This window comes from Phasianus colchicus, chromosome 3 (genome assembly GCF_987193195.1).
Source record: "Phasianus colchicus chromosome 3, bPhaCol1.hap1.1, whole genome shotgun sequence".
Taxonomy (NCBI): domain Eukaryota; kingdom Metazoa; phylum Chordata; class Aves; order Galliformes; family Phasianidae; genus Phasianus; species Phasianus colchicus.
This window is the reverse complement of record NC_143438.1, coordinates 53,359,599-53,387,274: the sequence shown is the minus strand read 5'-3', so window position 1 is coordinate 53,387,274 and position 27,676 is coordinate 53,359,599. Positions and strand designations below refer to the sequence as shown.

Below are 27,676 nucleotides of genomic sequence, written 5' to 3'. Positions count from 1 at the left end.
ACAATGAAAATCCTGGGAAAGTACAAAAGAAACCCAAGGTTCATAACGTAAAGCACTGCTGCTATAAATTATAAGAAGGTATGACCAGAAATTAGGATGGAAATGGGTTCCCTAGAAAAATAATCTTTTCAGAGTAATCCAAATATGTGCATCTGGAAATTCTCGGGGCTGTGTCTCATGCGAATTACAGTTTGAAACTCCCTTGCACCATTTTCCCTTTAGGTGGGTAAATGAAATGTGGACACAATCTGCTTTATCAACTCCATTCTCACAAAAAAATTAAAATGAGATTAAAAAGAGCAATAAAGCATCACCTTTAGCAGGGCAGTCCAACAGATCTGTAATGACATCAGGTTGGCTCCTCCCCTTCCACAGTACATCCTGCAAAGGGAGGGTGGCTGTAGCTCTGCTTGGGATCCTTCTACAAGTTTCTGCCTTGGGAAAAGGTTTACTATAAGGGAAGTCACTATGGGACAAACGCAACAACCCACCTGTCCTCACAGCTCCAGTGCCGCGTAGCTGGATCTGCTTTGGTCTCCAGCAGCCTTTTTTGTGGTCATGCTCTTCTGACATGCTTGCTGCCAATCACTGTGGTGAGCCATTTTCTATACAAGGCTCTTCAATGTACACCAGCTTCACTGTAAATCTAATACAGGTTGTTATCCTAAATTTTGACTGTCCCATGGGTGGTCAGTGGTACCTATACCTACAGCCACAATTTCTCCCTCTCCTTCCCTACCACACAAGATGTGAAGCCTTTACCTCAGGCCACTGAGGCCACCAGTGAAACAGCACATGGTAATTCTGCTGCTGACATTTTGCTACAAACTAGAGGTTTTCAAAAACAGTAGATATGAATCATATCCCTCCAGAACTGCAAATATTAGTCTGACCTTAAAGAAATATAGACTAAAGATGCTATACTCACATTTCTGTGCAGCAATTTGTTTTAAGCAAATTTTTCTGTGATGCCAGAAGAAGGAAAAATTTTGTCTGTGATATACAGGTACTACTCAGCTAATAAGATTCCTTAGCTGATCTTCTTTAAGATGCATGACACTGTACTTGCTGCTGCATTTCTAAAATGCACAAAAATATACTCACCTGCTTATTTTAGATCAAAGATGCAGGCAAACAGGGAAAAGAAAACAGGGAAGGGGACAATGCAGATTTTTTTTTTTTTTTTTTTTTTGCTTAACATGAAAGTTTTATACTTAAGAATATATTTGCCTGCTGGTATTTAAGAGATTTCTCAATGGACCAGTCGCGTAACACTGGCAGTAAATCCTATAATAAATACCCATGTGCCATTTCCACCAGTTCTAGCAGATTTATCGGTGAAGTGAGATTCACCTTGGTTCACAAATTCAGCACGAAGGCCCTCTGCTGCACTGAAGACCACGAATGCGCGAAGGAGCTGCCCAGGGGCACTTTGCTGCAGTCTTTCACATGTTGCTCAGCAGAAATCTCTGCCAGCTGCATGAAGGCTGTCACACAAGGATCCAGGAGCAGGCTGGAGGAGAGGGCCCAGGGACCTGGGAGTTCACAAGTCCTCAGCACAAGCACTCGCAGCAGCAGCTGACTCCAGCTGAGAGCTGCTCGGTCTCTCCTAGCCCTCAGTGATCAGCTCAGACTTTGTCACACAGCAGAGGTGGCCATCCCTGAAAAATATCATGCCAAGGGTAGGAAAACCATTTACTTTACTTTCCATAGTTTTAGGCACTAATGCCTAGAGCTTCTCTACCTAATGCATACGTAAATTAAACTGCAGCTACCGAGAATTTTGTTACTGGCAAGAAAAACATGCAATGATACAAGTTTTCCTAATGCTTCTGTCACATGCAGAGTTAGCACTGTTAAGGGAGCTGCCTGCTCAGGATGTGTTAATTGCCAGGTCCCAGGCAGCGTTCCCTTCAGCCTGCTGCACATCTTCCTCTCCAGTAGCCTTTACTACAGAGTGATGACAGTCACTGATCCGTATTTTAAAGGTAGATTATTATAGTTTACATTTATAAGATAGTTATTAACTATAAGGTCATTTCTCAATAAAATTCTGCTGTGGTTTGCTATGATTCTGCACTACTAATAAATATTTACTTATCCTTAAGTTACTTTGGAAAACACTTTTTATGTGATTAAATTCAGTTCCCTTTCACAAGAACGTATGTGCCATTCACTCTAAAGATAAAGACGACAGCGAGTGCAGTTCTATTTGTATTCTATATCCCAGAGCCTTCTTAGTTGCCATTTATAAAAATTATATTTTGAACAAGCCCAAGAACACTGCAAATCCACCACTTCAGTGCTCTGTTTTACATCTTTGTTGCACCAACAGCATCAGGACAAGAAAGCCATTAACCTCTTTTGTTGGGGGTCACTGCATTTCTGACATGTCAGAAGTACTAGCAGAAGGAGTCACACACACTTAATGGGCTATTTGAACATAAAATAACCCAATGGTCAAATGAAAATAGTTTGCCAGGTTCTGCATCTTTGGTCTCTACATTGCCACACAACTATCAGCAACTTGCATCATGTTACCTCACTGGCAAGAATTTAGAAAACTATTCTAAACTCAAGAAGCTTAGAAAGGTGAGTAGATAACAAAACGTTTTCTCTGTCCAAGAACGTGACACATCATTAGTATGTGACAGAATGAATTCCTCACTTTGCTAAAAGAGGCCTGCTTTTCTGAATGCATTCAGCTTGGCAATTGGTGTTACTGTTCCACTGGGCTCTTAACTCTGCAATTGTTTAAGAAAATTTGGGGCAAACCACAAGCAATTTTTCCTTGAACTATTTTCTACTTTAGATTGCAGACAAACATGCCTTTACAACTGCTCTTCTCAACTGGAACCTTTCCCCTATGTGTCCAGTGCTGTCTGTGCCCCATACCTTCACTTCTTACTGCTGGAAGGTCACAAATCTGAATTCACCAAAGGATCTGCCCAAGGGTAAAGAGATGACATCAGAACATGACAGCTACATGCCACAGCTAGAAACCTCAGCCCTGTACACTCTTACAGGCATTTATTGACTTTCTGCTGTTTTCTCTGAGTTACTAAATTGGACCCAGCAAAAATCTTTCATCTGCCAACAAAGTTGCAAGGTCACTCTTTATAGGGCATATAAACAAAGACAAATTTATAAAGAAGTTTTGCATACCTAAGTAGACCTACATTAGAAAACACAGCATACCAAAAAGGTGATAGTGTACAGCGGGATTTATGCTGAATGCAAGCATTAGCCCTGCCTGCTCTCTGCAAGGTTACTTGTTACTGCTAGACTTCCATTTTGATTTGCAAAGCCAATTCCTGCTTACTTCCACTGATACAATTCCAAAAGCAAGGGTCAACTCAACAAGCATATCTATTAAAATGCTTTAGAAAACGTATTTGCTCTGTACTAATATTTGTTTTCCATGCACAGTAGCTGCTTCCTATCTAGAATTTTCAAAGGCACTAAACTGGGATCTATCCCTTGACAAGGGGTCTCATTTGTTAGGGTTTAATTTCTTACACAGTTTTATGCATGGTCAGTCATATAAAACAACACTAATGCATTCCACGCATTTTGTGCGGCCAACTTTATCAGGTAAAGCCTTAAGATTCTAAAATTTTCTAAAATTAAGATCTAAAATTTTAAAAGAACAATTACCTTTAAAAAACAGTTCTAGTTAACACAAAGGACAGTACGATCATCCAGTGACAATAAGATCATATCCCAGGTAAGGAGCCTAGGTAGCTAAGCTATGGAAAAGACTCTTCAAACACTGAACATTTGATTGCAGCTTTTGTAATATATGCACTGTCACCTTAGCAATGCCAATTAGAGCAAATACTGGGACAAAACCCAAAAGACTGATTCACTTCTGACTTTCATTTTAGTCCATTGTACGGAATAAAATTGCACACTGGCTCCTGAAAAGGAGCTAAAAAAGTGCATTAAGACTTGTTATCTCACAAGAGAGTCTCTCTCCCCCTTATTACCCAACTTTTGCAAGTAACCTGGCAAAGACCGAACAAGTTAGGATGCCCACTTTTGCTAAACTGCACAATGAGTACAATCTTTTTTTGTCCTGCCTCCCTCACATGGGTTTCCTGGGTATTTAGGAAGGAACATGGAGCACACAGAAACCACAACAGATGTCATGTGGAGTTTTCTCATTAACGTCAGTGGTCTGACAATCCATCTACCTAAGATGCAAACGTTTCCAGGAAAAGCAGGAGACACTGAGCAAAGGGCACAATCATGTTTGCAACCTCATTCTCTGCACTGCAGGTACTTACTTTGTCCTACACAAAGCAGATCCCTTGTCTATAGAATGTATTCTACGAAATCATATTCTATTTATGTTCTTGCCTACGTTTAATCTCAGTGAAAAACATTCCCTTTTCAAAATCACTGAGTTCTATTGAAGTGTTTTCTAGGGAAATACCGTCACTTACTGGGAAAAGAATTACAAGTCTAGAATAAAACAGACAAACTCTAAAACTTTCTGAACAGTGCTCACTTCCAGGGCTAAGACATCATGGCTTAGTCTTTGTCCAAAGCAGAAGTGAGCCCCGTGACCTGGAACAGTAGAGGAACTTCAGCAGTAAGGGCACTAGCAGTTGGAACAAGGGAACAAGGTCAGTACAAAGCAGACTTGCCCAAGACCAGGAGGGAAGAAAAGTAAGAAGGATGCTAGAAGCATGCAAGTCACCTGGAAGTTGTTTGTAGCATCTAAGGTTTGAAAGGAAATTCATAATGGCAAATTTCAAAGCAGAAGGGGGAAAATAAGACTTGCTCAGTGGACCGTTGTTAAGGCCAATTAAGTACACACATACAATGCTGTAAAGTTGCACAGTTTAAATCAGATTATACACCTGCACTCAGAATCCAACTAAGGCAAACCTGATATATATTGAAAACAGATTTAAAGTCCAGTCAAATGAGAACATCTGAAGATTTCTGACGGATCTTGTACTAAGCTACTGTCCTTTTCCTGAACTAATGAAGTTAACTTGAACACAAAGCACAAATGCATATTTTAAACCACTGCCTTGGCCCACGTGATTGTGATGATCAATGAATGCTCTTCAACCGTATCAGGACAGAAATAACAGGGCAGCAGAAGCCAACGATGACTTTGTTAATAATAATGTCTGTGCTGATAAGGACTATAGGAGCTCAAACAAGCGCATCACAGTTGGGAAACTGTAAGTCCTCCATCTGTCTGATGCACTCTACGAATGCTCTGGATAAACATGGAAATTCAAGGCAAAATCAACATCCACAAAGGTTCTAACATCCTGCATGCTTCCATTCACACAGACCAGCCACTCTTTGCAAAAAGTGGCCTAAGAAATTAACTTTCAACTGGCATGAAACTTTAAGCCATTGTTTGTAATCAGTCACTTCTGACATTGTTGCAAAAGTGTACTGCTTCAAAATGAACCAACTAACATTCACAGTCCTATTGGCTTATTCCTAAATATAAACAAAATTTACAAGCCTGGAAGGCTTAATTTGTACCCTTTTACATGCATGTATAGAAGGCTGAAAACGAACAGATATTCACAGGGTTCGAAGCTCATGATTCTAAGTGACATCACAGGAAAATGCAGAGAAGACAGAAGTTGGTGGAATGAAAAAGTTAATAAAGGAAGAATGAATATGAGGAAATGAGTGTATTTTTGACAGTATATCTATTATGCTTTGGAACATTTTCCCAAGGGAACCAGTGGAAGCCACATTTCTTCAACAATTTAAAATTAGACTAGCATAAAAGCAGTAAATGTACAGCGCAATATAGAATAATTCTATATAGGAAGGGCAATGAAGTAGATGACTAATAAGTCTTTCTTTCTAACAGCTATGATTCACGCAAGCGTGGCTGTGGCTTGACACTGAAGCTCCTATGCATGGATAGTAATGTAGACAGGCTCTCACATGAAAGAGGTTGGAAGAACCAACTTCCCATATGCAATAAAACATAAATACGCACGTATTAAAGAGTCTGCCTAAACTCTACACAAACATCCTGTAAGGACGCTTTACTCACGATCCCCTCTCCCCAAAACAGTAACAGCAATACCTGTTTCATTACAGTATGCACGCTGGTGTTGTTGGGACAGAATGTCCTTAGCTAAGAGAATGTACTGGAACCAGTTTATGAGCTAAGCGCTTTACGTGTAACCAGAGATACAAATTTCTGGTCACAGATTCCACTGTGTTCTACTTGAGTTTAATTCATTCCCCTGTGCAAAGGCATATTTAAGAAAAACATTTTATTTTTTTGAGTATGAGTTCAATATTTTTGGAGAGTAATTGAGGGAAAGAATTCCACTAGATAGCAACACACAGGAATCACAGTGGATGCAGTACAAAGTAAATCATAAATACTCATTTTTCCTTCTCATGGCAAAACACATACCAGAATCGAGTAATTAAATAATATTTTTTTCCTTCTCACGCTCTCACAATAGCAGAAGAAAACTGAAATAACAGGAAAATCACTGCCAAGACAAGGACGTTTACCCACTAAAGACTTAGAAATCCACCTCAGTGCCAACAGGGGTAGTAGCTTAGCCAGGTAGGTCTGAAATAATAACTTACCTTGATCTGAATCCCACCTAGCTCTATTTTACACTTTTTTAATTAACCCATACTATCACTGAAAAAGCAAAACAAATGAATAAATAAATGCTATGGATTTATTTTGACACTAACAAAGAAAGATCATTAGAATTAGGACAGTACTACTTGAAAATGCATTTATATTTCAAAAAATGCATTTTAATAACATTTAGAAATAAAATCCAGTAGAGGACTTTCAAAGCATTTTGGTCAGTGGACACCAATTCATCATTCAGAGTCTTCCAAATCTCAGAACACAATGACTTCTGACTTACAGAAACTGGCCAAAGTGAACCTACATATTTCATTTAAGAAAAACAGAAAATCATAGCATAGGGAATTTAGGTTTTCTGTAACTACCTGTCTTGGGAGATGACCAGCCAGAGGACACTTCTTAACACTGTGCATAGCACAGCTTACAAAACTCTAAGCATTACAACTGTCAGAAAATACTTTTTAATGAAAGCCATATGAATTGTTTCCATTTTTGCAGTCTTTCAAAAACATCTGCTTTCAAAACACACTTTCTGCTGAGCTGGTGGTGATCAAATGCAAAGCATGATCCTGAGGTGCAGTGAGGTTGCAGCAGGATGGGGAAAAGGAGGTAAAGATACAGAGGTAGGATTATTAGAGCTCTTGCATCAGCTGGGAAAGTCCTTGAATGTCCACCTTCAGTTGAGATTATCAGGACAACCTTACCCATGCAAGATGCTGAATTCCTCCCATGAAATCTAAATGTCCCATTACGTCTTTTGCCAGAGCAGGACCTGTTGATGTCTCAGCTCTTCCTACTAATGTGTCGATGTACTCTGTGCAGTTACTGATGTCAGTATGGGCGTGCAACTTTTAAGCAATTGTATGATCAAAGCCTTTAGGCTGTGAACTGTCAGTGGCTTCTCTGCCATTAGCAGGTCACTGATAAACTGTGTTTTCCTTCACATCTGACAAAGGGCTAGACATATATCACTGACATTTTCCTGTTGTAACTTTTAAATCTGATTTAAAAGACAATCTATAGCAATTCAGTCTCAAGCATCTCTAATAAAGCTCAGCAGAAATGATTTGGTATTAGATTTTCACCTGAAGAGGCTTAGGAAAAGCTTTTCTCAAAGCCACTTTATGTGTCCCCGAAGAAGGTAGAGGTGTTTATCCCAGGCTCTGAGCCAGGCAGGACGACACACACAACACGCACAGCATAATTTCCACAGCACAGCTCTTTGCATAAGGTTAGTGACACCACAGACTGCTGGTCCTGCTCTCAACTATCTATTCAAGAGCAAATTTCTACTGTTCTCATCATTATAGTTAAGTATAGTTGGAAGGATAATGATAACTATACATTCTTAAAAATGTTGTCAAGGAAAAAGTAGTTCAAAGGGAACTTAAAAAATTGTTCTAAAATGTGTCAGGATAGCCTTTCAATGTATCTGCTGTGTTTTCAATTGCTAAGAATTTTACTAGCAAAGGCCAGACAGAACGTGATGTCCAATGTGTCTTACCCCACTTCATTACATTTACAAATCTCATGCATATTTCAGTTTCGCTGCCGTACTCACGATGCAAACTCATCCCAAAGGAGCACAGGTAAATGCTGCCCTCATGGCAGGGTCTGAAAGATGAAACTCTCTCTGCCAAGAATGAAACAGACTTGAAGGCAAGGGAGGAAATACAGAAATAATCAATCCCTTCATTAAGTCTCTCCTTTAAGCCAGCCTCTAGTGTTTTCTGGAACAAAACTGGGTGTGCTCCAGACATGCGCCAGCCATGTGATGTCTCTCATGTTTGTGAATAATGACAGATTGGCAACACTGATATGGGTCAAGTTTAGTACAAGCTCTTTCACACTGCTCTGCCCATGCACAGCAGCTCTCCCTGTTCCCTGACTCCTAATCCAGCCTCAGCAAAGCGTGGAAACCACAGGAGCTTCCCTCTTTGTCAAATACTGAAGAATGTCATTCATCAGACAGACTTCCTGTCTTGGTGCAGGAGCTAAGGATAAAGGCAGAACGAAACCTAGCACATCAGTTCACTAAGCCTGTTTTCAACTCTTTCCTTGAATATGTTTTCCAAACACACTTCTACAGTAATTCTCCGCTATTCACAACACAACTCACAGGAAGAGTTAGCAGTGATTTTCTCTTGCTTTCTAAAATATGATAATCATTTTTTGAGTTTAGATGCCCTGTGAGTATCCAACGATCCTTGAAAACCAAAGTGATTCCCATTTTCAGATATACAAGCTGGAAGTAGAGGAAGGAATACATTTATGCTATAATTTCTTCAGCAAAAGTATGAAAATATCAGTGAGCACTCATTGATGTAAATTGTCTCTATCTGTTACACCCCAGCTGAAAATCTATCACTTTTGCTCATAAAACTGACCCATTTGTTTGGCCATGCTTGCACTGGAACCAGGAGCGCCATTCTTACAACTCAGGGCAGGCAACAGCACCTGACACCACAGAAACTTCAGCATAGCAGGAACGATCATAAGGAAGGCTTTCTAAAGCCCACAGACACAAGTGAATTTTGTCAAATAACAAATATACTTTCCATAATAGATTCAGCAGTGCTGAGAAGCATCTCTCATGTCAACCATCCACAAGAACCAACTCTCAAAAAGGGTCACACACTAGCAGTTCAGAAGGATGATCATCTCGTAACAGCAGGAGAGCAGTGAAGGCACAGCAAACTCCTACCATGGTTCTACTGCAAGAGAATTTGTGGCTTAAAAAGACAGCAGTACATGGGAATAGGTTGGCAAACAGAAAGTACCAGGATTCTCAGGAAAAGAGGTTAATTTTAATAAATGGGCAACAACAACAGTAGCAAAGCAGAAGAACAAAATCCAAAGAAAAAAGAATGACAGATCTCAATTCAAAAAAGAAAAACCCATGAATTCCTTCTATGAACCCTTCTATACATTTTTCAGCCATCCAAAGCTTCCAGTATATTAGCACCAGACTTTCTTCTTTGGCTGGAATTTCACTTTTCTGCTTTCTTTAATCCTGGCTTTCTACACGCCCTTTTTTGGATCTAAATTCCTCTCATCCCACTTTCGGATTCTATTGTGTTGCCCTAGAAGAAACATTCCTTCTTTAACAAGAAGAGCCGCAAAATGATTTTTAGCCCATTCCAGAAACAGCACTGCACTGCTTCCACCTTTTTCTTTTTTTCCCCACAAATTGCCTTTACAGAGGTCATTAAAAAGTATGTATGATGTCCTACATCAAAAGAAAGCCATTCCATCAAAGAAAATGCTAATAGGCCTATAGCCATGCTATGAAGATTGCAGAAATCACCATAGTCTGTGTTTTACATTTATTTGCATGTGTTCGGTCATTTAGCAAGACTCCCTGTTGCAGCTTCCTGACATTAAGGTGAAAGCCATGGTACCAGGGGATTTCAGGGTGCAGGAGGTGAGGCCAAGGCAAGTGAGCAGATCTTTCTGGGCAGTCACCATAGAGGCAGCTCAGCTAGAAGCTGGGAGCAGCTCTAAAAGCCTGTCCGAGATCATCAACTCTGCAGGGTATCGAGGAGATGGCATCTGGGGGAGTCTGTAGCTGATTCTGCTTTGCAGGAAGGTTCAGCAGCTGTGGTGTGGGTAGGGTCATTAGTAATGCTGCATTCATGACTCATCCTGTGGGTTATTCCCTTACCTAAACACACGCAGACAGTGCTTTTTGCTTCTCTGGACTCCAGGTCGGTCAGGATCTGAAACCCAATTTTCTTGCATTAGAAAATGTATCAGCTCATTTGTCATTGTGTCACCTTGACACGATCGAGACTGTTTCCCTGGTTCCCTGCATGTAACAACAGGGAGCACATTTCAGGAGACAATCCTCCACAACAAAAATACTCCCAGGTAAAAGTCATGCAAATGGTGAACAGGAGAGCCTCAGATGAGAGTTGGCCAGCAGAACCAAAAAGGACAGATGGAGTTTTACCAAGGAAGCACTGTATCTAACAATAAAAACGGAAGTTTCTCATCATCATAATCCAAATAAAGCACTCCACTAAAAGCCAGGTTTGTTTCACGCAGGAAAATATATCACATTCGGAGCTCTGTGTTTTGTACTGGGATAAGCTGTGTTATCTGAAGCACCACTCTGGACTTCTAATTTTGGTGCCTTGTCGAGTGAACCACGGGGCTGCTTTGGAGCAGTGCATCTTCTCAGCATTAAACACAAGCTCCCCACTGGGTACAGAGGCTGCATGCTTCTGACACATCGAGACAGCTGTATCTCCGGACTGAGCAGGCTTACTGGGAGATATGAGGAGGAGGAAGAGTAGTTCATCATTTTCAGGCATAAAAAAATGTAAGTTCAGAGTGAGGTGAAAGAAAGCATTGAACTTGGAGATGTTAGAATATTTCATTTCTATTATGAATTCCTAGAACAAATTTTAAAGAAATTCCTTAATGGAAAGCTTCAGTTTCAGCTATAGATTTTTTTCTGGTCAGTATAATGCAAAGCATTATACAGTACTGAAATTTTTTTTTTTTTTCCAGCCATACCAATGCTTTGCTTTTTGAATCAATTCTTGTATAAACTATGCTGCAATAAAAGAAAGCATAACAAAATCAGTCTGCATATTCAGTGATACAACAGCAAAACTTGGACTGGTCAGTAATGATGCTTCCTACACTTAAAAACCAGTGTTTATTCAGTGCCATACCTCAAATTCAGTAATACTGAAAATAATATAGCATAATACTGAAAATAATAGCATATTTTTCTAAAACGGGAAAATTCCTTATTCTATTCTCTATAAACTCACTAAAGTAAGAAACGCCAGGCAGGACCAAATCCAAATCCATATGTTCTTAAGACTCACAAGTGTTTCTGTTAATTGTGTAGAATATAACTCTATTTCTGATCTTTTTCAAAGATAAGATGTAGCAAATTGTTGTTTTTTTTCCTACCCTAATAATGTGGGTTTGGTTCTTTAAAGCTCTTGTGTTTTCTATGTGGAGTTTTTCTTCCTCTCTTTTCATAACAGCTGCTTTTTTCTTTGCTTTGCTTTTGAGAACAGGCTATGCAATTTTTAGAAAATAAGCACTGCAAATGAATCATCAAATGATAGTAGTTAAGCTCCAGCCATTGTGGATGCTCCCACGGAGGGGAACACAAGGGCTTACTTAGGCGCTCATACCATAGGGGTGGGTGACCTTCGGTACAGGCTGTACAAGCTGATGAGTGCTTCTACTGCAATTACTGAAGGTTGCTAGCAGGGGCTTAACAACAGCATGGCATCATGTGAAAGTGTGCTCACTGACTTCAGGCATGTTTGGTCACCATAATCTCCAGTGGTGATGAATGCCAAAGGACCTGGAAGGAAAGCACAGACCCCTGGGAAGAGGAACAGAATTACTGCCAGGCTCCTCGGGAGCTGCACAGGGTGCAGACAGGATGGCTACCAGCACCTAAGTTGGGACTGTGTTCCTTACTCCCAACCCAGCCAGTATCCTGTCACAGAAAGAGAGACGAAGAGACTTTCTACAGCCACGAGTCACTTCTTGCATGTTCTACAACCAAATCCCAAATCTTGCCTCAGCTCAAAGGAAGCTAATGTAATCTTAAAGTCCTGCAGCAAAGCAAAAAAAAAATCTTATTATGCCAGTGAAATCATGGCTGAGGTAAATACGTTTGGCATTTCTACTTTCAGAAACTTGTAACCTACTAACAAATGCTGTCCTTTGGTCCAAGAATTTCACGTCTTGTCAGTTCAAAAGAGTACTTAAAAACAAACAAGCAAAAAATGTTCGCCAGCTATTTTTCATCATCTGAAGTACCGAGAAAAGAGGAAATAAGTGGATAAAACATGGGTCTAAATATGCAAAGTCACAAATTATTATTTTTCAGCCAGAGAAGCCTTCTCTCTACAACCAGGGGCTAACTTGGCATTTGACTCATGCTAAAGCAGTTAGGAGTGTATGCAGAGTCTGCCATTGGAAGTCACCACTCGTATCCGCTCCCAAAGTCTCCAAGATGTCGTCTGTTTCTACTTATGTTGAAAATGTTATAAAGAAAGGGAACTGACAGAAACATTTGTTATTTGACACTTATTATATACATCTAAATCTGACAAAACCAAATTATTACATGCAACGGTGGCCAGTGTGCTCAGAGATGCAGCAGGTAAATATCAAAGGAGATAATTCCACTTGGTTGGTAAATAAAACAATAACCTCACACCTCTTTAGGACTTGAAGTCCAGCAGCGAGAGAAGAGATGCCTGAATATCACTCATACTACAAGTGGGAAACAAGTTCAACCTCAGTGAGATCACCAAGATGAACAGAACAATTCCCAACACTGTAAACATTCCCCCTTCCTAAAACAAGGATTCATGCAGACATGAACTCCATCTGAAAGAGCTTCTCATCACCTCAAGCACGTTCTTACTATTTTCACCTTCTAGTTATTTTTTGTGATACAGAGCAATTTCACAAGCTTCCTGGAAATTGATTACTGGTGTGATTTTTTTTTTGCATTACCATCATCTCCTTCCATCTCACTTTCTAAAACGCTAAGAAGTCATCCTGCCTTTGCACATGTGTGTATTTGTATGTTCAGACATTTACTTCCCTTCTCTGGTGCATGTGTAGTTTGATCCTGCTCCAGGTGTTTGTGCCAGGCGTTTCACAGGGAACACGCTCAGAGTCAGAGCAGATCCTCTAAGAAGTTCAGTGAAACAACATGAATTCGTGAAGCTACACCTCTGCTGTTTAGGCTGTGTTACACAGTTCTTTTGCATGAGGCAGCATAGATGATGCTCTGCACAGGCCTCCTGGACTGTGGTAGCTCTCTGCTGTACTTCTTGATAGATGTTCCACGCATTTTCTTTTTAAAAGGGAGATTTAAAAACAGAGTTTGAACACAGAATAAACAAAGAGTAACAGAACAAGTTACTATTTACAAATGCTGCATTTTTAGAAGCAACTGCTATAGGTGCTTCTGCTGAGAATTTGCCAAGTGAAAAAACACAATAATTAAGAAAACAGTTAACACAGATGCACAGACAGCATGGAGGAGAGTTTGATATATCAAAAACCACTTAAACACCTCACTGTCTAGCAACACTGATTTGTGCATAGCATGCAAGAAGATGCTGCCATTTTCTGAACCAAAGTCTCGTCAAACACTCAGGTGTTTCAAAACAGGGGAGGATTTTCTGATTAGAAAGCAGTAAAGGTCCTCTGAACGCTCTAAGATTCCAGTCTAACTGCTCTTGTAATGATGCAACATATTCTAACAAATGGTTTTATACTTGAGGACTGTATATGAGTGTATGTTGGAGCTTCCGTTTAAAAAACATTTAATATTTCAGAAATTTCTCGTGGCTCATAATGAACTGAATTAAGTTATAGACAAACACAGGCAGAAGTATGAAGTAAAGCATTAAAAAAAATACTCTTAATGAATTTCTGACCCCTGGTTAAAAGATCCTATAGATTTAGTCAAGTGGACAGCCAGAGGGAGCTTCGCTTGTGTGGCTGCCAAAGCCAAAGTGTCAAAAGGAACACCTCTCCTTTTGGTTTGGGGCAAAGCAACACCTTTTTCTCAACTGCTGCATTCCAACCCCACCAGAAAAATGTAAACTGGCTCAGTATTTTGTAGTCAGTCCTTCGATGGAGACAGATCCACAAATAGCCAACACTTGCTGAAAAGTCACAGAAAGAAGTTGATAAAAAGAAAAGCAAACAAAAGAACCTCCCAGAGCTCCATGAGAATCATCCCAATGGATGCTGACAGTTTTAGATCAGATCAGCTTGGATCTGATGAATCGAGCTTATCTGTCTGTAGCTTAGCAAAGATAAATGTGTTGATATCAACTAATTGGGGTGTAAATCATAGCACCAGTGACACAATGTTCACTGCGTTCTTCTCTCTGCTAAGCAGGGCCATAGCAAGTCCTTTGGGGAAAAAAGAAAGAAGATATCAAGTTCAACTGCGCTGGATTTGGCTGTCTTATAATCAGGTGCTATTACCCCTGCTCTCCCTTCTTGCATTTTAAGAGGGTCAGTGTAGCACAAGACCAATGGCACCAGTATATTCAGTATGCTTCCTTTCAATTATCTCTGCCTGAAATAAAAGCGAAGCCTTCTGGGCAAACAAAACATGACAACAGTGACGACTCTCTTGATAATGTCAAAGGAATGTCAGCCCTGCACCCTGCTCTATGCTGGCTAAGTCTGCCTTTCCCAACATCCAGGGCAGCTGTGCCACTGCTCTCAACCTGCAGGAGAGCCACATGTGCACTGACAGCTTCTCGTCAGCTCCAGACAACCAGGTCCAGCTGGTACATTTGGCAGCAGCTTTCATCTCTCCCTCTATTGCATAATCTCAAGGTCTTGCTAAACGCATGTCAGTGAAGTATGGGAAATTTGGGTTTCAAGGACAAATCTCAGCAGCTGAGTAAGAAAGATGAGATTGACTCACAGGCATAAAGTCTGTCAGAATAGACAACTTGGGTTTTTAAATATTTTTGCTCAGTTTTGTGCAGCAAACAGTAAAGAGAAAATGAGACTAAGGTTTCTACTAGTGATATTTTACTCCTGCTTCTTTTCTTCCCCCTAAATTTTTTTATTTTCCAAAGCTACATCTTAACTGGCTGTTTAGACTAACGTGAAAGGTGTATTAAAAATACATAAACAGTAGATCATCAGAGTATATGCAAAATGATAGACTTTAGAAATATTCACTGCTAAAATCTCAGCTGTTAAACGTGGTTTGGTAAGCAAGAAAGACTGCAGCTTTTTTAGGCATGAGGAAATCCAAAGGATTACATCAAATCATGTTACAGGCACTGACAGATACAGGCTCTCAAGCAAAACAGCTGTCACTAAAGCTCCCACAACTGCTTAGAATACATGGCTCCAGCTTCCTTAAAACCAAAACCATGGAGAAAAAGGGAGTATCTTTAATCTATACTCTAACTTCACAACTAAAGTGAGAGGTGGGGCACCAAAAGTGATGCGAGCCATTTCTATGCCTATGGTAGCCAGCAAAGGCCCAGAGGCCACAACACAGCCTCCAACAAATCTGCACGCCTTAGCAGTGACTGCAGCCTCAGACATAATTTCCTACCTTCCAAATGTTGATGCTGCCTGAAATAAAGGCAGTAAGCGCTGGAACAGCATCCAGTACCAATGCAGCTGCTGAGATGCTGCTGTGTCCCTTCTCTGGGCAGCTGTTAAAGCTGTCCCCACACATCTCCTGAGTCAACAGCAGTCTGCCACAGCCACAAAGCTTTGCTGTTCTGCAGGACAAACACAGCAAGTTATTTAGAGAGATTATTTGCATCTATGGTCAATATGCAGCAATGGCTGAGACAGGAGGGCTGTTTCAATCCAAGTTCCATGGGCAGACAGACAGAGCTTGAGGTTGTATAGCAGGGAGCACCACTGTGCTGGGGGAGAAAAAGGGAGGCCAGCATTAGGAGTGACTGGGCTGGGTCGCTGTAGAGCTAGAAGGGCATGGGATGGCAAAAAATAAAAGCACTTGGGTCCAGGATACACACAGAGATGACAGAAAGAAGTGTCACCTCTAAACCAGAGTTTTTGCTGAACTTTGGGCTGCCCTCACGGCCTGATGCTGATCAACTTTGATCCAACATTCATGTCATTACATGGCACAGAGGGAAGTACCCTCACATCTAATGAGACTTAGCGAGTCTCAGTCCTCAAAGGTATCTTTCAGACCTGGTGCAATCAATCCCTATGTTACAATAACAGTGCTGCCAACTCACATAGTTCCCAGCTTCATCTCTGGTATAATATTTGCACAGTAATACTGACAAATACATATTAATGCTTTTAAAAGCCATTTTCACAGGAAATACAAGACAGAAGACAGATCTAGTTGCACTAATCTTAAATCTTCCCTGTTTGTATCTTGCCCAGAGAACCTGTATTACTTACTGGCAAAAGGGTGCCCTCTCTCCCTGCCCCTCTGAGGTCTGAGTTCTCAAAGTCTTTCTTCTGGTCCTTCCGTTTGGCTACTTGGTGAACCCCAGAGGCATTTGCACTGATGGTGCAGGACTTAGCACTAGATCTGTCACTTATGGTTAAGCTGCTGCTGGGCTAAGCTCCCTTTTTTTTTTTTTTTATCCCAAGTGGTATTTTCACTTTGAACTTCATGAATTTATACAGCAGTTTATCCTTTCAAGTATCTCTACAAATTCTTCATAGGATCTACAGCACAGACAGGGCCTTTTTATAAGAGAAAGACACGGTAGGTTTCCATGCTTCGCAGTCACTGTAATGTAGCCCACTGCTTCACTAAGTCCACTAACATTACATTAATTATATGGAATAGAACTTACAGTTAAGAAGCTGTGGTCATTTGTTCTGATAGTCAAGCACATCATCAAAAATCTGACTGCTCACAATAAATCAGAAGTTTTATTATGCCCCACCACATGCTTTCATGCACTGGAAGAAAAAAGCCACAAATTGCAAAGGAATAATTATCTTTCTACTTTTAAAAAGAGAATAAGAAACACTTTAGTGTAAATGCAAACAGTAATCATAATATGGTGCTTCCAGAACATAAGAAATGTATCATGCCTTTTGGAAATGTAGTGGAGCATAACAAGGGGACAAATATTGTATGAAATGTAATATACCCTTCAAAATGTATTTTCTCCATAAGGAGGATTGCCACGATGCAGAGAAATGAACTAACGAGCTGCATTTAAGTTATCAACCTTGTACAACATTTATCTTCTACAGCGCAAACAACTTTCATGCAGTCATCCATAATAACATCAGTCTCATATGACTAGTTTAAGCAGAGGTTAAGCAAAAATTAGTGAAGTGTCTTTTAGAGTAGACTGATGACACCTTCACGAACACTGATTGCTTTTAAATCTTCTGTAGCTGTCTGAAGGAACAGAAACCACAGAAATAATAACTCTAATATTATGGTATTTGACAGTATGCATCACCTTTCATTGCAAAAGGTTATACAGAGCAGGGTGTGATGAAATTCAACTTTCAATGTGCCTGTCCACAGACTTGAAACACACAGCAACTCACTGGCCTCTTCCCAGTGTCAGCACTTAACTAAGGACAAATACACTCCCACCTCAGCAGACTCAGTGATGAAAAGGAAACCAGTGTCCTATCTGCTGGCATAAACACATACAGCTTGACCCTGCTACTCTGAGCATACCGGTCTTTTTAGATTTAGACTAGATGTTAGGAAGAAATTCTTTACTGTGGGAGTGTTGAGACTCTGGAACAGGTTGTCCAGAGAGGCTGTGGATGTCCCCTCCCTGTAAGCATTCAAGGCCAGTCTGGATGGGGCTTTGAGCAACCTGGTCTAGAGGAAGGTGTTCCTGCCTACTGCAGGGGGTTGGAACTGGATCATCTTAAAGGGCACTTCCAACCCAAACCATTCCATGATTTTATGATTGTGCAGTAGGTATACCACAGCACTCCTACCGCAAGAAGCTTTGTCTTCTGAAATCTAGATCCTAAGAAATTACCTCATTATGCTCCCCCCTTCAAAACATTCCCAATTGCACAGTCTTGCCAGGCGGGTCAGCCCCCACCAAAAGCTGGTCCCCTCCTTTGGGCCAGGAGGCCCTACCTGGCTCTGCAGACCTATCTGCTCTGCTGGCTTACAAATGAACAAACTTGCAGTGCCCCATAGCCAGACACAGAAGTGCAGATTACTGCACTGCTTCACCTAGGAGTCAAAACAAGCAGTTGCTGTGCCTCCAGGTTAAATTCAAAGGGATTTCTTACACCCAGAACTTCTGCTCATCTGTCTAGTACAATGGTCCTCGAATCATAAAGCTAAATCTCTACTTTTATACTGAGCGGGAAAAACAAAATCCAACAAATTTCTAACCATATGGTTCAGGTTTCCTCTGAAGGAAATAAATTGCTTTCAGAGCTTGTTATAGATTTTGCTAAAAATCACAGATCCTTGGTTTGCCCTGTGGAGCTTAAGGAAAACTATGTCCACAGACCATTCAGAGTTTTAAAAGGAGCTTCCAGTTGAGGACGAGATGCTATTCATCTTGCAATCCACTAGTGCTCTCTCCCAACGTGAGCTGGACTTTCAACCAAGTACCTCTGTGACTTGAAACAGCAAAGCTAGGCAATTCTCTGGCATGATAACATTAGGCTGAGGTCTCAAGAGACATAGGCTTCTGCAATCCAAACCCTCTGCAGACAAATTCATGTCACTTTGCTTTCTTGTGGTCCTTCTGCAGAGATGCAACTGACATTCAGTTCTTTGAAAGACTGATGCAGGGCAATGATTACTCAGCATGCACACCTGTGGCAGCTGACCGCAATCCATGGAAGGGGCCTGGCATTTACTCACCAGCTACACACACCCAGGTTTTGGAAGCATTCAGGCTAGTACCTACAGAGAAGGTTTTGTTGCATTCTGTACTGTAACTGATTTCTGTGCAACTCTCGCTCTGCAAAGTATTTCCATACTGTAATTAATTCAAAATGAAAAGCGTGAAATGCACAGATTTGCACTGATCTCAAGCTGTAGTGAGCATCTTGGTAGAATCTGAGCCGAAACAAGCTTCAAGCAGGTTTGTAAAGGGATTCGCTGCAGTAAAGCGCCATTCTCCACATTCTTGGAGATAATAACAAGGGTGCCTGGATTCAAAAGACTAAATAGCCTCCTTTGTTTATTATATAATCTGCCAAACAGCAAGCAGAGAGCAACAAAAAAAGCACAGATCCTCCTCCGAGCAACTCTAGCACAGCCCATCCTCAAAAGAAGTCTCTTTAAAGGCTCTTAGTTTTAGAGCCGTCTTCCACTTAAACATCTTTTTCCAAACGGAAAAGATCCCAATTTATTATGCCTGTATGTACAATATCTATATCTACGCATATGTATCTGCTTTGCTGGCTGCCCACATTCAGGTTCATCTGTTAGGCTGGCACACTGCCTGCTGAGAAGTTGGTCGGTCCGTTTCATTAAAGCGTAGCTGTCAAGCCATGATGGGCTTTGGTGGGCCGCCAAGAGCTCTGCTTTCTTCAGGGAGGCGAGCCTCGCTTGGAGTTTGTGTTGAACGCCACATGGCCACGCTCATTGACACGCATGCCAAAGCAAAGAGTGTTTCAAAGGGGAAAGAAAAGAGGAGAGCTGACTGCTGTTTCGGGCTGCGATCAAGACCTACTCTGTGGCAGTGATTATGGAGGGGACAATGATCCTGCAGCTGAGCACTGGCCAACCATCATTTAACTTCCACTCTGGCACCAAGCAAGTACAACAGTGCAATTGTGAGAAAACTCAATAGATGCAAATTGCTGTTACACAGGACAATTTTGCAAGGCATAAGGACACAAACAAATGGCCTACAAAGACAGCTCCTGCGGGTACTGACACCCGTGAGGAACTACAGCTACCCAAGAACCAGGGGTCAAGATCAGAACAACACGCATCAGATTCTAAACTCAGCTCACATCTTTCCAGACAGATCATACTAGCAAGTTGTTCCCACGGTTCCCTCTTACATTTCTGATAGAAGCTGATCTTTCTTTCCCTGTAGTTTATCACTTGAAAACAGAGGTGAGTTGTGTTCTACTTTTGTTTTTAATCTATTAATAATTACACTCCAGAAAACGATGCATTACCTTCCCCTTTTCCCTTTCTCCGGTGACCATTTTCTCACAACAGAGATGCACAAACTGCTCAACACGGCTATTCCCTCTGGATGTAGTCAAAGCCACTGGAAGCAGCTCACCCATTCTGGCAGATGCCAAGGTGAGGTGCAAACCAGTTCCAGTCTTCTGCATAAACCAAGATGAACTGTTCAATGTGATCTCACTGCTTTCACTGGATCTATCTGCCCATATGAATGACCAGCAAATTTCAGCACAAAAGCAAGAACTGCTCTATTCCCCAAGGCCTTTTTTGCTCAAACCACCATGGTCAAACTTCCCTATAGAAGAGTTTCACCAGTTGGCTGGGCCTTGAATCCCACTCCATTCACTCCATTGCGAGTGGAGTTGACCAGCAGGAAGAAGTTCCAGCTGAGCTTTTGAAAAGCTGTGGCTAACGCTGAAATACTTCCTTTTCCCTGTTAATTTTCATCATGTCACAAAAAAATCTTACAGTATGATTCTTACATCAAAAAACAGTTTATAGAAGTCGCTGTCACATCACATTTTAATTGCTGCTACCTTTTTAGACAACAAAGCCGAGGCAGAGTTTGTCAGCATCACAAAAGAAGAAAATCAAGCGCGCTTCTGAAGTCTGAATTTCATTTTAAATAAAATAAGCAGAGACATCCAGACCACTACATGAAGAAATTCCACATCATTCTCCTACTTAATTTTTGTGGCTCTCCACCCCAGCTCTTCTGACATCTCTTCTAGCTAAGAAGATTTAAAAAACACCACCAAAAACAAAAAAATTATTTGATTACCTCACTTCTTGGCACCATTCTGGTAGAGGATTTAACTGAAAAGAGCCTTTATTTTTGTACTTTGTACATTATAGGGTGGAATTCTAAGTTGTAATCTCTGTTAAGTTGTAATTCCCCTTTACAAGCCGTTCTAGCTACACAGAGCATCCATACATAAAAGCAGCCTCTGTATGATACGAGATGCAGGTGAGGATTTCCCTGCAGGTCCTTGCAGCATATGCACCAGTACGTGCACTGTCAGTGGTACTTCTCAGAGTCAGCATACATAGAATGGATACCGGCAGAGGAGATGACATCATACAATTAATAGTAATGGTTCTGAACAGCACAGCAGAACAAGCATCCTCTCCAGCAGAAACTGTAGATATGCTGCAAATAAGCAGTAGAGTTGCTGTGATCGCTTTCGCTTCACTATGAGGAGGAAAATAAACCAGGTCTGGATTTATGTCATCATAAATGAGAAAAGGATCTGGCCCCATGCATTTCAGCCATGATTATCCTAAATAGTGGGGAAAACCCTGCTTCTACTGATTTCAAGGGGACATGATAACAGCTTAAAACTTCATGATGTTCCAGTTCTACAATTAACTGAACCCAAACAAGGTGTATTTGAAAGTTTTTCTTAGATCTCTGCATCTCTACATTTGAGATGCTCTTTTTCTCTGGAGCTTCCTAGTTTTGGTATCACTTTCTCCACCAGTCTTAGGCTTGTTGATCTCCACTCCAGGACACAAAGTCCACTGACATTTCCAAGTTCTTGCAAGTGGCTTTGCATTTCATCTCAACTGCTGAGACTGCTAAACAGTCCATGTTGGTAGCAGGTTTTAGTTCCCCACATGAGACATTGTAGAATGTATACATTTAGAAAATACAATAGGTGCAGCACCTGCTACCTTAAAAACAAATAAAGTGCTTATGCTCAATCAGAATTTGAGGGGATTTAAACCTGAATTGCCACACCCTTCCTACATGTTTTCCACGTAGGAGTTTCCAAATATAAGGAATGTGAGAACACTTCTTTTTACTTCTGCAAGACCGTTAACACCCTCTCCCAAAGGAGTGCAAATGCCTGTGGTGGTGGTCACAAAATGGTGACTGGTTACATTCAAGAGAGATAAAAATACACAGATCAATACAGTTCTGCTACGCATTTCAGACAAAAACCTCATGTATTTTTTCCAACATACTCTCTCGAGTGGCTTTTGTAATGAAATAGAGAGAGAAAGACACTGCATTACACTCTTCCAGCCCATTGGTTACTCCACACCTTTGCCACCTGCTTGCCCACCCTCCCTCCCCCCTGACAGCTTTCAGCAACAGCACAGCTCTTGTGCTGTTTGTGTCAGTGGACAGAATTTCAAGCATGCTCCTAAATGATTATAAATGAAGGAATTTTCACGCTCTGTTAGCTTGAGAAGATGATGTTATTAACGATTACCATTCAAGGAAGCTCAGAGTAAGTGCCGAACTGAAGACACCTTTGACATAAGGCTTTGTTTTGTTCCTGAGAACAGCTGAGCGAGCAGTCCTAGCTCTCACTGGGTAACATATTCCAGGCTGCTGCCTCTAAGAAACTTCATTTTCCTTAATTTAAAAATAACATTGTTTTCCTCTGGAAACAGAAACAAAGATGTCAGTCCACAGCAATGCCCATAAAAGTAATTTGGCACAAGCAGATACTGGGATGTATGAAGGTGCAACGTTGTTCTTACTCCTCTACTCCTGATCCACTTTCAGACTCTAAAAACGCTGACGCAAATCTACAATGCAGAAAGTGAAAATAGAAGTATGAGGTCATACTACTATTGGACTGGAGACAATGCAGGAAATGAACCTGTGTTGCCTGGCAGACCTGATTTCCTCGGCAAGTTCACGCACCGCAGTTCCCCCTACAAATGCAACCAACAGCTCTGCACCTCAGTAAGGAGCAGGATAAGCTCTGTAAAGAAAAGGCATCCCTTCGTGGGTGAGTTTTTCACTTGCGAGGTGCTCAATGAATGCAGCACAGCCAGAATGTGAATACAACACAACATCAAAGCCATAGTCAGGTCCAACTCATCCCTCCATCACACCCACTTTGTGCCCCCGGGCTCCACATTCCCAAGAATCCCCTCTCCAGGGAAAACACAAGACCTGCAGTCCGTGCAAGACCTCCCCTCAACTACAATCCCTGTTTGCACAGCAGAACTAACTGGAGCATAACATTGCCCCCCCTGTTTACACTTTGTTGTTATACCTAGAGAGGAACACACCTGCAACTAATATAAAGAATGACAGTTTAAAACACAGTCATTAGAAAAAACTTTGTGACACCTGATGACATAAGCAAGCTCCCCTGTTTGAGAGAAGTCTTTGCCCATTGCTAATAGTGTGTATACGTGCAAGCTAAGATTAAGACCACAGAACGAAAGAGGAGATTAGTCACTGGAACAAGAAGTTTCCCAAGAATAGTTCTCATTCTAATCGCTAATTTTGCTTCCCTCACCAAAAGCTGCTGAAACTGGAGAAAGAAACTTTCTGGGCAACTCTAAGAGTGGCATCAACTACTTTGTCTGAAAGGACATACTGTGTTCATGGCAGCTATTTCTGACTTTCAGCTGTACAAATATAAAATACTGTGAAAGTGCTTTTCTTCTCAGTTTCGTGTCAGTATATATTCATTGATTTCAGTGCAATTATAACTGATTATTTGCCTGCCACAAGAATTAGATCAGTGCTGGCCATTAAAGGCTGCTCTGAACAGACTTAAGCTGAATGAAATGGATAGGAAGTGATCAGCTCTGTGACAGCATACAACTGCAGAAATCAGGGAAATCATTAAGGCAGCACAAGCCAAACAAAAAAATCTATCCTTCACCTTCCTCTAAACCTTAACAGACTGCTATTCACTACCTTCCCACGATGTACTTTGTGGAGCTTTTTTTCCTGGTTTTCCACCATAGAACCAGCAGTTTACCCCATCATACAGCAATCACAGCCACACACTTTGCTTTCACGATTAAGGTCTGAGGGGCTTCCAAGAGAGAGCTGAGTCCACCAGGGTTGAGCTGGCACAGTTGAGGCACTGCTGCACATTCACAACAGCACACTGAAGGCTGCCTGTGAAAATGATAACACTGATGGGAGGCACAACATGCATAAGTCACCCACCTGCTCTGACCACAGTGCACAGGCACCCAATTTTGTGCGTTAAGTACTAACTTTGAATCTATATGGGAGCCTTCGTGCACCAACAGTAGGGTAAAACCCAAATGCGTGTTGGCAGTGTATCACTTGAAGGACAAATTTGAAGACAAGCTGACAACAGACACAGCACTGGCTTTTGTCTCACGCTCGCTTACTCTTGGGCAGCCAGACGCCAGCACAACCCAACTACCCAGCACCCACTGCTCTCCAGTTGCCATCATTCCATCAGCAGACAGGTGCCCAGCAGTGAGCATGTTCACTGGCAGTGGATATGCGAGAGAGACTACACTGCACGGGGATAAAAGTTAGGAAAACAGCTCTGCGGCCACGGCAGGGTTAAAGTACAGCCTCCAAGCCTTCATCCCCTCAGTACTGTAGGACTGCGCCGGTACAGCAACGGGAAGGGGAAGAGCAGAGGTGCAGAGTTTAGAAGTGAACAGAAAGTTACAAAACTTCCAACGTCGAGCTGTATTCAACGCCTAGAAATACCGAGTTGTGGCACCGCTTTAACACTTCTCCGGCTCTCCCTTCCGCACCTCCGAGGCCGCCGGCGCACCCCGCGGTTCATCACGCAGCTCGTACCCCCTCCGACGCTTTAAATCTTACCTAAACACCCCCCACGCTGGGGAACGGAGCAGCGGATAAACGCGGAGCTCACCCGTCCCCGCAGCCGCCACCACGACGTACCGCCCGGCGGCGGGAGCGCTGCCCGGGATGCCGCTCGCCCAACTTCTCGGCGGCGTTACGGGGCGCTCCCTCCGCCCGCCCTCCCGCGGGGCCGCACGGCGGGCTGCGAGCCGGGGACGCGGAGGAGCCGCCCGCCGCCCGCACCGCGCGCAGGAACGCGTCTATGTCACACACGCATCCGTACGGCCGCACACACACACACGCACCCGCGGCCGCGCAGCCCCGCTGCCCCCGGCCCCGAAGGCGAGCGGAGCCTCGCAGCCCCGCACGCCCCCCACCCACCGCCGCCCCGCGCCCGGACGCCGGAGCCCCTCGCAGGGAGCCGGGCAGCCCACAGCCCGCGGCCGCGCACAGGTGAGCGGCAACAGGCGCCGCCCCGCTGCCCGCGCTCCGCCGGCCCGGAGGGGCGAGCCGCTCCGTACCTGCGAGGTAGCGCCGCTCGGTAAGGTCACGGCGCGCCGCCGGCACGCGGCGCCGGGCGGGAGGGACGCCGAGAGCGGGAGCTCCGCCGCCGCCGCCGCGCACGGCGCCGGAGCGGGGCGGCCGCGCCGCGCAGAGGCAGAGGCGGCCGCTGCCGCTGCAGCTCCTGGCACATGCTGCAGGTGTCAGCGCAGGAGCTGCCCCGCCGCCCGCCCGCCGCGCCCGCCCCCCCGCTGCGCATGCGCGCCCGTCCTACCGCGCCGGCGCGGAGCCTCTGCGCCGGCGCCTTGCCGAGGACGAAGCCGTCGCGACGCCGCTGCCCGGCCGCGGAGCCCCCCCTCGGGGCCGCGCGCCCGCCAGCACCGGGGGGCGGGGGGATGACGTCGTGGGTGTGGGGCAGGGGCGCGGCGGCGGGCGGCGGCCCGGGGAGCGCGGCCCCGCGTCCCGCGGTCGGGACCGTGCGGGTGGCGGGGGTCGGGGGCGGCCCGCCGACGGTCCCGGGGCGGCGGCCGGGCCGGGGGAGCGGCGGCGAAGCCGAGCGGGAGGGATGACGTCACCCTTTATCCCGGCGAGGGGCGGGGCGGGCGGGGCCGGGCGGAGCGCTCCCTCCGCGGGATCTGAGGGCGGGGGGCGCCGCGCTGACGGCGCCGGGCTCGGAGGCTCGGAGCCGGCGAGGGCTGCGAGCTCCGCGGGCTGCGCTGCCGCCCTGAGCTCCGCCACCGTGGGTCTGCTGCAGGATGCGGCACGCAGTGCAGCACAGAGGCGCGTTGAGCCGAGGGGATGCACGCATATACGTATTAACCCAAAGTCGGAGCCTTTCCGCTGCGTTTGGCTCCTGCGGATGTCAGCGGCTGTGTGCGTGCTCAGCCTCACCGTGGCTCTCCTCGAGAGCAGCGGGTGTCCTTGCGAGCAGCCCCCTGGACGCACGGGGTAGCCGGCATCCAAAGCCTCCGCTGCTACTGCACGCTTCGGTGCGGGGGTGGCACTGAACCTCCCTGGTGCAGAAGGTCTGTGACCGACCCGTCCCCTCCTTCTGCTCAGGTACGCCGTGGGGGTGAGCTGTGTTGGCCAAGCACACGCTCGGCTGTGCAAGGGGGGGCAAATGCAGCACCACTCATTGAGGCGGTCTTGTATCTCCATTCACTGTCACACCTAGCAGTAAGAGATGCCTGTCTGCGTTGGGAGCGCAATGGACAGTATTTAAAACAATATTTGTTCTCGTTGAGAGCAGCCCTGTGGAAAAGATCTTGGGAGTGCCAGTGCATGACAAGCCAGGCATATGAGCCAGCAGCGTGCTCTCGCAGCCCAGAAGGCAAAGTGTGAAGCATGTCCTGGGCTGCATCAAAAGAGGGGTGACAGCAGGGAGAGGGAGGGGGGATTGACCCAACTACTCTGCCCTTGTGAGGTCCCATCTGGAGTACTGCATCCAGGCCTGGGGCTCCCAGTGCAGGAGAGATGTGGAGCTGTTGGAGCGTGTCTAGAGGAGGGTCACACGAATGATCCAAGGGATGGAACAGCCCCCTGTGGGAATAGGCTGAGAGAGCTGGGGCTGTTCAGCCTGGAGAAGAGAAGACTCTGGGGACACCTCACTGAAGCCTTCCAGTACTTGAAGGGTGCGTATAAGCAGGAGGGGAACTGACTTTTTACAGAGCCTGATAGTGGTAGGACAAAGGGGAATGGCTTTAAACTAAAAGATGGGAGATCTAGGTTAGATGTTAGGCAGAAACTCATCATTCAGAGTGCTGTGAGGCACTGGCACCGCTGCCAAGAGAAGCTGTGGGTGTCCTATCCCTGGATGCCCCATCTGCTAGGCCAGGCTAGATGGGGCTCTGGGCAGCCTGCTCTTGTGGGTGGCAGCCCTGTTCAAGGCAGGGGCTGGGGACTGGATGGGCTTTGAGCTCCCTTCCAACCTACTCCATTCTGTGATTCTACCTGTTATTTTTTCTATTCAGCTTTCACGGATATTCCCAACTGCTTATGAAAACAATGAAGAGTTTGTGTAGCTACAGCATTTATCTTGAGCGTGCATTCAGGTGTGCCACCTTGCCCATCACACAGGTTCAGGAGGGCTGCACGTTTTCAGGGTGTGTTACACTGATACTATATTAGAATTGCTGCTTGACCAATTTGAAAGCAATGTGAAGAAATGCCAGTTCTGACCAGAGAAAAGCAGGAAAGTGAGAAGAGGGGAAGACCTGGTTGTTCTGGAGGCTGAAATGTGTAGTGTTAGGTAGTTAGGGCATGAAACTATCCACATACATGTAAAAATTTAAAAATCTGGTAATCCACATCTGACATTGAACGCAGGAGAATGGTGTTGCCCAAGCAAGTCTGGATTTTCACACCGGGA

The 27,676-nt window shown here is 44.0% G+C and overlaps 1 protein-coding gene across 1 annotated transcript in view; it reads right to left on the bottom strand.

Moving 5' to 3' along the window:
- The window catches only part of DTNA (dystrobrevin alpha), a 213,392-nt gene extending 187,940 nt beyond the window's left edge, over positions 1-25,452 (bottom strand). The window contains exon 1 of the mRNA XM_090137550.1: positions 25,329-25,452. The gene's annotated coding sequence lies outside the window, so the exon portion shown is untranslated. The remainder of the gene's footprint in view (positions 1-25,328) is intronic.
- Between the last annotated feature and the right edge of the window lie 2,224 nt (positions 25,453-27,676).